This window comes from Capra hircus (genome assembly GCF_001704415.2).
Source record: "Capra hircus breed San Clemente chromosome X unlocalized genomic scaffold, ASM170441v1, whole genome shotgun sequence".
Taxonomy (NCBI): domain Eukaryota; kingdom Metazoa; phylum Chordata; class Mammalia; order Artiodactyla; family Bovidae; genus Capra; species Capra hircus.
In genome coordinates, this window is record NW_017189516.1 from 16,173,792 (window position 1) to 16,182,377 (window position 8,586).

Sequence of the window (8,586 nt, forward strand, 5' to 3'; positions counted from 1 at the left end):
GCTTGTTTAGGAACTGGGGAGACATATGTAGCTGGAATGCAGAGTGTGTGAAGGGGAGTTGATGGGTAATAAAGCTAGAAAAGTCAGCTGGCATCTGATTGCAAAGGGCCTTGTATATCTTGTTTGAAATTTTGGACTCACTTCTAAGGTCAATGTGAAACCATTTGAAAGGTTGGAGCCCAGCAGTTTCAGGGTGAGATTTATGTTCTGGAATGTTCAGTTGGTCTGCTGTGGGAAGGATGTATTGAGCAGAGTGCTGCTCAACTGTTATTTACTTCCTTTGTTTATTTCTGGTTGTTCCTCCCTTTCATTTTTCATTTTTAAAATGCCAACTTCACTGGACTTTACTGATGGTTAAAAGGATTTATCCACACCCAGGCCAACACATCCCTTGTAAGGCAGGTGGTGGAGGTAAGGATGACTGACAGGAAAACCTCTGCTGTGATGGAGCCAACTGGTAAAGGGAAGGGTGGTAGATTTTAACTTGCCTTCCCTATGGCTGCACTTTGTTCACTGTCTGTATTTCACATTCTCACTCTCACCAGATGCTAGGAACTAACAGTCAACTCTAGATTCCATGCTCCCCACCCCCAAATGACAAATGGGTGTATTTTTTCTGACCCCGAAAGGGTTTCACACAACACTTCCCAGAAACTATAAATCCTGTTCCAAACTCAGCAGGAGGGAGAAGCAAAGTCAAACACCCTGACCTGCAAGTCTTCCTCTCAAGGGGTTTGATAGTATTCGTCTCCCAGAAACCTTGCTTTTGAAAAAAGAGATTTCTCCTGTCTGAGATCTCAGGTGCCTGTCAGCCAGCCCTGTGGCGGGGGGTGGGGGCTGTCTAATGTAGGGAAGAGGGGGCTTGCCAGGAAAATCTCTTCTGGCAACAAAGGGCCCACTTCTGCACTGATACAGCAACTTACTTCTCACCCTGATGCCTCTTGTAGAGCAGGCGCTCCTAGAATTTGCCATGTATCTTTATCCACCTTTGAGTACATTCTTGGGGTTTTCATCCTATTTCTCTGGCCTTCCTTCTCAGTCTCTCATGGAACCCTCTTTACCTTCTCATGTGATGAATGTTGGTGTACACAGAGATCCACCCTCACCTCTTCTCACCACGCCCACTCCCTAGCTGCTCCTGCTTTGCAAAGGGCTGGAGAAAGCCCCAGCTGTAACACTGCCAAGCAGAACTTTGTTTAAGGTTTGCCAAACAAGCCGTAGTGTTGAGGTTTGGGTCCTGAAAGAAACCAGGAGCCAGAGGAGGTAGAGGTGGGTCTGAGATGAAGTCTCTCTGTGGTGCTTCTTTTCTGGGGAGAGGGGGATCCCAAAACTTTTAAAATGCAGATTCCTAGATCCCACCCAGGGAAAGTCTTCATTCCTCAGTTAGGACTGCAACACAGGCATGTGTGTTTTGAAAAAATCTTCAAGAGATGGTCTATCACGCCTTCTTATTTTGAAAAAAAAAAAAAAAAGGAAAGAAAACCTGCAGAAAGTTATAAAATTAGCACGAGTACCCTTTATCCAGTTTTACCAACTGTTAATGTTTTGCCATCTTGCTTGTCTATCTAGCACACAACTGACTAAAATGACGAATGTGTAATTATTATCATATAACATAATAACTATTATCTTGCTGAACCGTTTGAAAGTTAGTTGCAAACATTAGGATGTTCAAGTACTGTAGTGTGTATCTCCTAGGAACAAGGACATTCTTTCACATATAGTTTATATACAGTTTTCCTTAAGTATCCTAATAATGGCCTCTTCAGACATTCTCCTCTCCCCCCTCCAAAATGCACATATTGCATGGAGTCATCTTTAGTTTCCTATCATCTAGAACAATTCCCCAGCCTTTTCACTAGTGTTTCATGACACTGACATTTTTTGAGTTCAGGCCAGTAGTTTCTAAGAATATCTGAGAGATTTTGACATACAGCCAAGGTAAAGAACAGCTTAGAGACTAGTTTAGAGAGATCACAACCAGTTAATGAACTGAAGGGCAGGCCTAGAGCCAAAACAGAGACTCGGGAACTGCATGAAAACTGAAAGGAGGTCAGAAGGGTAGTGAAGAAGGGCGGTGGCTTGGCAGATTGAATGGCTTAAAAATAAAAGGTCACAGCAGCTCTTCTTCTCAGGATTACAAACACTGAAATACACCCAACAGTGATTCACCTGGTGATTTCTTGAGTCCTCTCACCCGACTCCTGTGCCCCAGGGCGTTATGCTGATTGGTCGTGGCATTCACTGAACATATGCCGTGTGTCAGGCACTGTTCTAAGCACATTTATCTCATTACACTTTTACCACAATGGACTCTCTAGAAGGCAAGAACTGTGATTGTCCCTATTTTTATTTTTTTTAATTGAAGTATACTTGATTTACAATATTGTGTTAGTTTCAGCTGTATAACAAAGTGATTCAGCTTTAAACACATACATATATAGCAGATTCTTTCCTATTATAAGTTACTACAAGATATTGAATATATTTCCCTATGCTGTATAGTTAACTTTTATTGTTTATCTACTTTATATATAACGGTATGAATCCCTTAGTCCCAAACTCCTAATTTATTAAATTAGGAGTGATTGTCCCTATTTAACGAATGAGGAAACTTGAAGCCCAGTGGGGTGGTAACTTGTTTATGGTCACACAGCTAGTATGTAGGGTTCCAGAATTTGAACTCAGGCAGTCTGGCTCCAGGGCCTTCACTTTTATTTTTTCATTTTATGTTTAAAACTATCATTCATTTGATTTTTGGTTCTAGGAGACAGAACAGTTCTATCGTCCCCCTAAACACCTTGGTGCTCTCCCTTTATAGTCACCCCACCTCACTCCCTCCTATGAATACTGTTGTCATTTTTGTTTCGTTCCTTCTGGAGGCTGTGCTTCCAACTTCAGTTAGGGTTTTTTAAATTGTGCACCACTAAGCAGGTCTTTCCTGTATATTCACCAACCAATAGTCATTTGGGCCTTCACAAAGTACTGTTAGTTCAGTTTTCCATCTGCATTATGCTAGTTAGAAGCAGTTAAAATGCACCCAGAGGTCGAGAGTAAACAGCTTTATCGGCAGCTTTCCTGAGTTCCAGCACTTCCTAGTTTCCCAGGCTTCCGCGTTGGGTTCTCATGGTTCCTTCATGGCTAGAAAGAAGCCGTGTCCAGAATTGTGCTGGGCCTAGGAGAGGACAAGGAAGGAGTAGACAGAGACTGAAAAAGAAAGCCCTGGGTTTGGGCCCCTCCCTCTTAGAGCTGCAGGTGTATTGAACAGAGAGGAAAGTTCTTCAGAATTCTGGCTTCTGCCATTTCCCGTTTCTGGCTGCTCCTTGCCTCTGTCTCCACCCCCACTGTGGGACGACCTGGTGACTGGGGCACTAGAGAACAGGAAAAAAGGGGCGGGGGAGAGAGCCCCGTGTATGTCCTGCACTCTGTCTGGAGCTTAGGATTTCCCTTTGCTGCTCCTCCATGCAAAATCAGCGGCTTCCTCCTGGATCTCCTTTTGCATCACTGCTCACTTCCAGTTTTTATTTTATTTATTTTTTTTTAATTTTAATTTTTTTTTAAATTTTATTGTTACTTTATTTTACTTTACAATACTGTATTGGTTTTGCCATACATTGACATGAATCCACCACGGGTGTACATGCTTTCCCAAACATGAATCCCCCTCCCACCTCCCTCCCCATAACATCTCTCTGGGTCATCCCCGTGCACCAGCCCCAAGCATGCTGTATCCTGCATCGGACATAGACTAGCGATTCGATTCTTACATGATAGTATACATGTTTCAATGCCATTAGAATGTGTTGAGTTTGTGGTGGAAGATGCTGGAGGAACAAAAGTGGTAAACTCTCCACCAGTTTGGTGTTACTTTTATTTCTATGGGTCTCTGATCTGTCTGCTGATATGTATTGAGTTCTCAAAGAGTTGCTCATGTATTCTGTACAAGTTTTAGAGTTAAGTGGCACATAAAGAGGTGTGTGTTTATTACATTATATCCAGAAGCAAAAATCAACCCTCACTTTTAAACCCTATGCCACACCGCCTCTCCACATAAATGTCCCATAGACCTTATGAGCTCATTATGTGCCAATCAGACTTCATTACCTATTCATTCACTTTAGTCTTACCTCTTCCAATGATCGCTATCTCAATTAATCCCACCATCATTTACCTAGTTGTCCAAGCCCATTAGAATGACTGTTGCTGAAGCTGAAGCTCCAATACTTTGGCCACATGATACGAAGAGCTGACTCTTTGGAAAAGACCCTGGATCTGGGAAAGATTGAAGGCAAAAGGAGAAGCAGGCAGCAGAGAATGAGATGGTTAGATAGCATCACCAACTCAATGGACATGAATTTGACCAAACTCCAGAAGATAGTGAAAGACAGGGGAGCCTGGTGTATTTCAGTCCATGGGGTCAAAAAGAGTCAGACACAACTTAGCAACTGAACAGCAATGAACAACCGAGCCTAAATCCTGGGCATTGTCTGACTCCTCTCCCTCTATGCTGTTCACATCCAGTCATTCATTGATCCTTGCTTGTGGCTCAGCTGGTAAAGAATCTGCCTGCAATGCAGGAGACCTGGGTTCAATCCCTGGGTTGGGAAGATCCCCTGGAGAAGGGAAAGGCTACCCACTCCAGTATTCTGGCCTGGAGAATTCCATGAACTGTATAGTCCATGGGGTCACAAAGAGTCGAACACGACTGAGTGACTTTCACTCACTCTCCCTTCTTATTTCCACAATCTTAAATTATTCAGGCCATTATTCTTTACCACCTGGATTATTGCTATAGTCAGCTAATTGGTGTGACAGGCTGTTTTTTTTTTTAATTCAACTTTCTATTTTCTATTGGCTGTATACACAAAAACACAAAATCATTAGCCACTATATTATTTTTATGCATTTTTATGGAAGTATAATTACTTTACAAAGTTGTGTTCATTTCATCTGCATAGCAGTTATATATATATATATGTGTGCATATATATATATTCTTTTTTCAGATTCTTTTTCATTATAAGTTATTATAAAATATTGACTATAGTTCCCTATGCTATACAGAAGGTCCTTGTTGTTTTTCCTATTTTATATATAGTAGTGTGTATTTGTTAATCCCAAACTCCTGATTTATCTCTCCCCCTCCCTGATATCGCCTTTGGTAACCATAAGTTTGTTTTCTATGACTGTGATTCTGTTTCTATTTTGTAAATAAGTTCTTTGTGACTCTGGACTGTAGCCTGCCAGGCTCCTTTGTCCATAGGATTTTTCAAGCGAGAATACTGGAGTGGGTTGCCATTTTCTCCTCTAGGAGATCTTCCTGACCCAGGGATCCAACCCATATCTCCTGTGTCTCCTGCATTGTAGGCGAACTCTACCTGTTGAGCCATCAGGGAAGCTCTTTATTATATATAATGTGTATATGTTAATGCAAAACTCCAGATTTATCTCTCCCCCTCCCCACTATTCCCTTTGGTAATGGTAAGTTTATTTCCTATGACTGTGATTCTATTTGGTAAATAAGTTCATTTGTATCATTTCTTTTTATATTCCACATATAAGTGATATCGTATGATATTTGTCTTTCTCTGTCTGACTTACTTCACTTAACACATGACAATCTCCAGGTCCATCCACCTTGCTGCAAATGGCATTATTTCATTCTTTTTAACGGTTGAGTAATGCTCCATTGTATATATGTACCACTTCTTTATCTATTCATCTGCTGATGGATATTTAGAGTGTTTCAATGTCTTAAGCCCACTGTATTACTGATGTTATCACAAGTTGAACTTACCCTGGTCAAGAAACAGAACATTCAGTTCAGTTCAGTCACTCAGTCATGTCCGACTGTTTGCGACCCCATGAATCGCAGCACGCCAGGCCTCCCTGTCCATCACCAACTCCCGGAGTTCACTCAGATTCACATCCATCGAGTTAGTGATGCCATCCAGCCATCTCATCCTCTGTCATCCCCTTCTCCTCCTGCCCCCAACCCCTCCCAGCATCAGAGTCTTTTCCAGTGAGTCAACTCTGCATGAGGTGGCCGAAGTACTGGAACTTCAGCTTCACCATCATTCCTTCCAAAGAAATCCCAAGGCTGATCTCCTTCAGAATGGACTGGTTGGATCTCCTTGCAGTCCAAGGGACTCTCAAGAGTCTTCTCCAACACCACAGTTCAAAAGCATCAATTCTTCAGCGCTCGGCCTTCTTCACAGTCCAACACTCACATCCACACATGACTACTGGAAAAACCATAGCCTTAACTAGACGGACCTTAGTTGGCAAAGTAATGTCTCTGCTTTTGAATATACTATCTAGGTTGGCTATAACTTTTCTTCCAAGGAGTAAGCGTCTTTTAATTTCATGGCTGCAGTCACCATCTGCAGTGATTTTGGAGCCCAGAAAAATAAAGTCTGACACTGTTTCCACTGTTTCCCCATCTATTTCCCATGAAGTGATGGAACCAGATGCCATGATCTTAGTTTTCTGAATGTTGAGCTTTAAGCCAACTTTTTCACTCTCCACTTTCACCTTCATCAAGAGGCTTTTTAGTTCCTCTTCACTTTCTGCCATAAGGGTGGTGTCATCTGCATAACTGAGGTTATTGGCATTTCTCCTGGCAATCTTGATTCCAGCTTGTGCTTCTTCCAGCCCAACGTTTCTCATGATGTACTCTGCATATAAGTTAAATAAGCAGGGTGACAATATACAGCCTTGACGTACTCCTTTTCCTATTTGGAACCAGTCTGTTGTTCCATTACCAGCATCCAAAATCCCCTCTTCTGTGCTTCCTTTAAAATACTACCCCTTCCCTTCTTCCTGTAGGTGACCACTATACCGACTCTCAACATCACAGCTTCTCTCTGCCATTTAAAAAACTTTATGTATAAATAAAATCATACTGTATAATTTTCTTGTGCCTAATTTCCTTAGCTCAACATTATATTTGTGAGAGGCAATCATGTTGCACATTGTTTTATTCTCACTGCTGTATAATATTCCATTTTATATCAGCTATTTTATGGTTGATAAACATTGGGATTGTTTTCAGTGTGGCTTATTAAGAATATTGCTGCTATAGCTTCCCACACAGCATCGCCCTTGGCTACCGAGACCACGCCCACTTTCGGCTCTTGTGCCTCGGCATGGCGGCTTTGGGTGTCCGGAGGCTGCACTGCAGCCCTGAGGCTCACATGGGCAGCCAGTGGCAACTCCGGCAGGGCCTTGCTGCCAGCCCCTCTGGCTACCAGCCCCTTACGGAGCTCCCAGACTGATCTTAGGTGGATGGCCGCCCTTCTCCTCCAGTGAAAGGCCAGCTTTGAAGACAAACTCAAAGGGAAAAGTTTGAGAGATGAGCTGTACTGCTGTCACAGGAAATGGATGCTGGATTACAGGCATGGAAGCTCAGGCAGCAGGAGAAGTTGCAGAAGGAAGACAGGAAACAGCAGAATGCTCTTAAACCCAAAGCGTCTCTACTTCAGAACACACAACCAAGTCAATAAAAAAGTGACTCCTGTCCCCCTTCAAAAAAAAAACAGGAGTGCTGCTACAAGCACTCCACTCCCATACATGTCTTTTGGTGGCCATAAGCATTCATTTAGACTTGCTATATACTTAATGATGATATTTCTGACATGTATATGTTCATCTTTAATAGATACTGTAAAATTATTTACCAGAGAGGTTGTACCAATTTAAACCTCTACCAGTGATGTATGAGAATTCCTGTTGCTCTATAGTTGGATAATACTTTAAGAGATTAATATTTTTGCATATATTTTTCTCTCCATATATTCCTCCTTTTATTTTCTTCACTTAAGCAGGTAGCTGGTCCTGGCCCTCTTGGCCACCAGGAGGCTTGTAGAAGGGCAGAAAATTGGCATTTCCCACAACACTTCGTGACTTTTGTTCACAGAGCTTTGAGCCCCAGAGGGAGGGAAAAAAATTGCCAGTAAAGAACAAACATCTTAGAAGAAATAGAAAGGAGAGAGGCTTTTCTCAGATCAAAAAAAGAGATTTCTCCAGTGTAAGGGAAGAAGAGAAAGAGCTCTGTGAATTCCAAAGCGGCAGAGCCTGGCCTGGCTTCTAGGCAGCGTATGGGGAAGGCCCTAGTGAGAAGTCATGAGGTAGGGAATCTGGGAAGCTGGAACCAGAAGCAATAATTTTTCACAAAAGCATCAGAGTGCTGCTGGACCTGAAGGGCCCTGGTGCTGATGATTTAGTTGCTAAGTCGTGTTCAACTCTTGTCACCTCCTGGACTATAGCCTGCCAGGCTCCTCTGTGTATGGGATTCTCCAGGCAAGAATCCTGGAGTGGGCTGCCATTTCCTTCTCCAGGGGATCTTTCCCACCAGAACAGGGGTCAATGGATATCTCAGCATTTACCAGTGTAAGCAAATGGCTTGATGACTGGAGGGCCATACTGCCATGTGCTTGTGTGTATAAAATTCCAGAACTGATGTACAACTATGAGTCAGGGGTCCCAAAAATAACAGGTTGAGTTTCCCTCTGTACTTATGGGATTGGGAGTTCAAAATGGAATTAACTCTGATGTATAAAGAAATGTGACATTTCTTATCCCTCA

The 8,586-nt window shown here is 42.5% G+C and overlaps 1 pseudogene; it reads left to right on the top strand.

Moving 5' to 3' along the window:
- Positions 1–417: 417 nt before the first annotated feature.
- LOC102181666 lies at positions 418–7,505 on the top strand (annotated as a pseudogene).
- Positions 7,506–8,586: the final 1,081 nt, after the last annotated feature.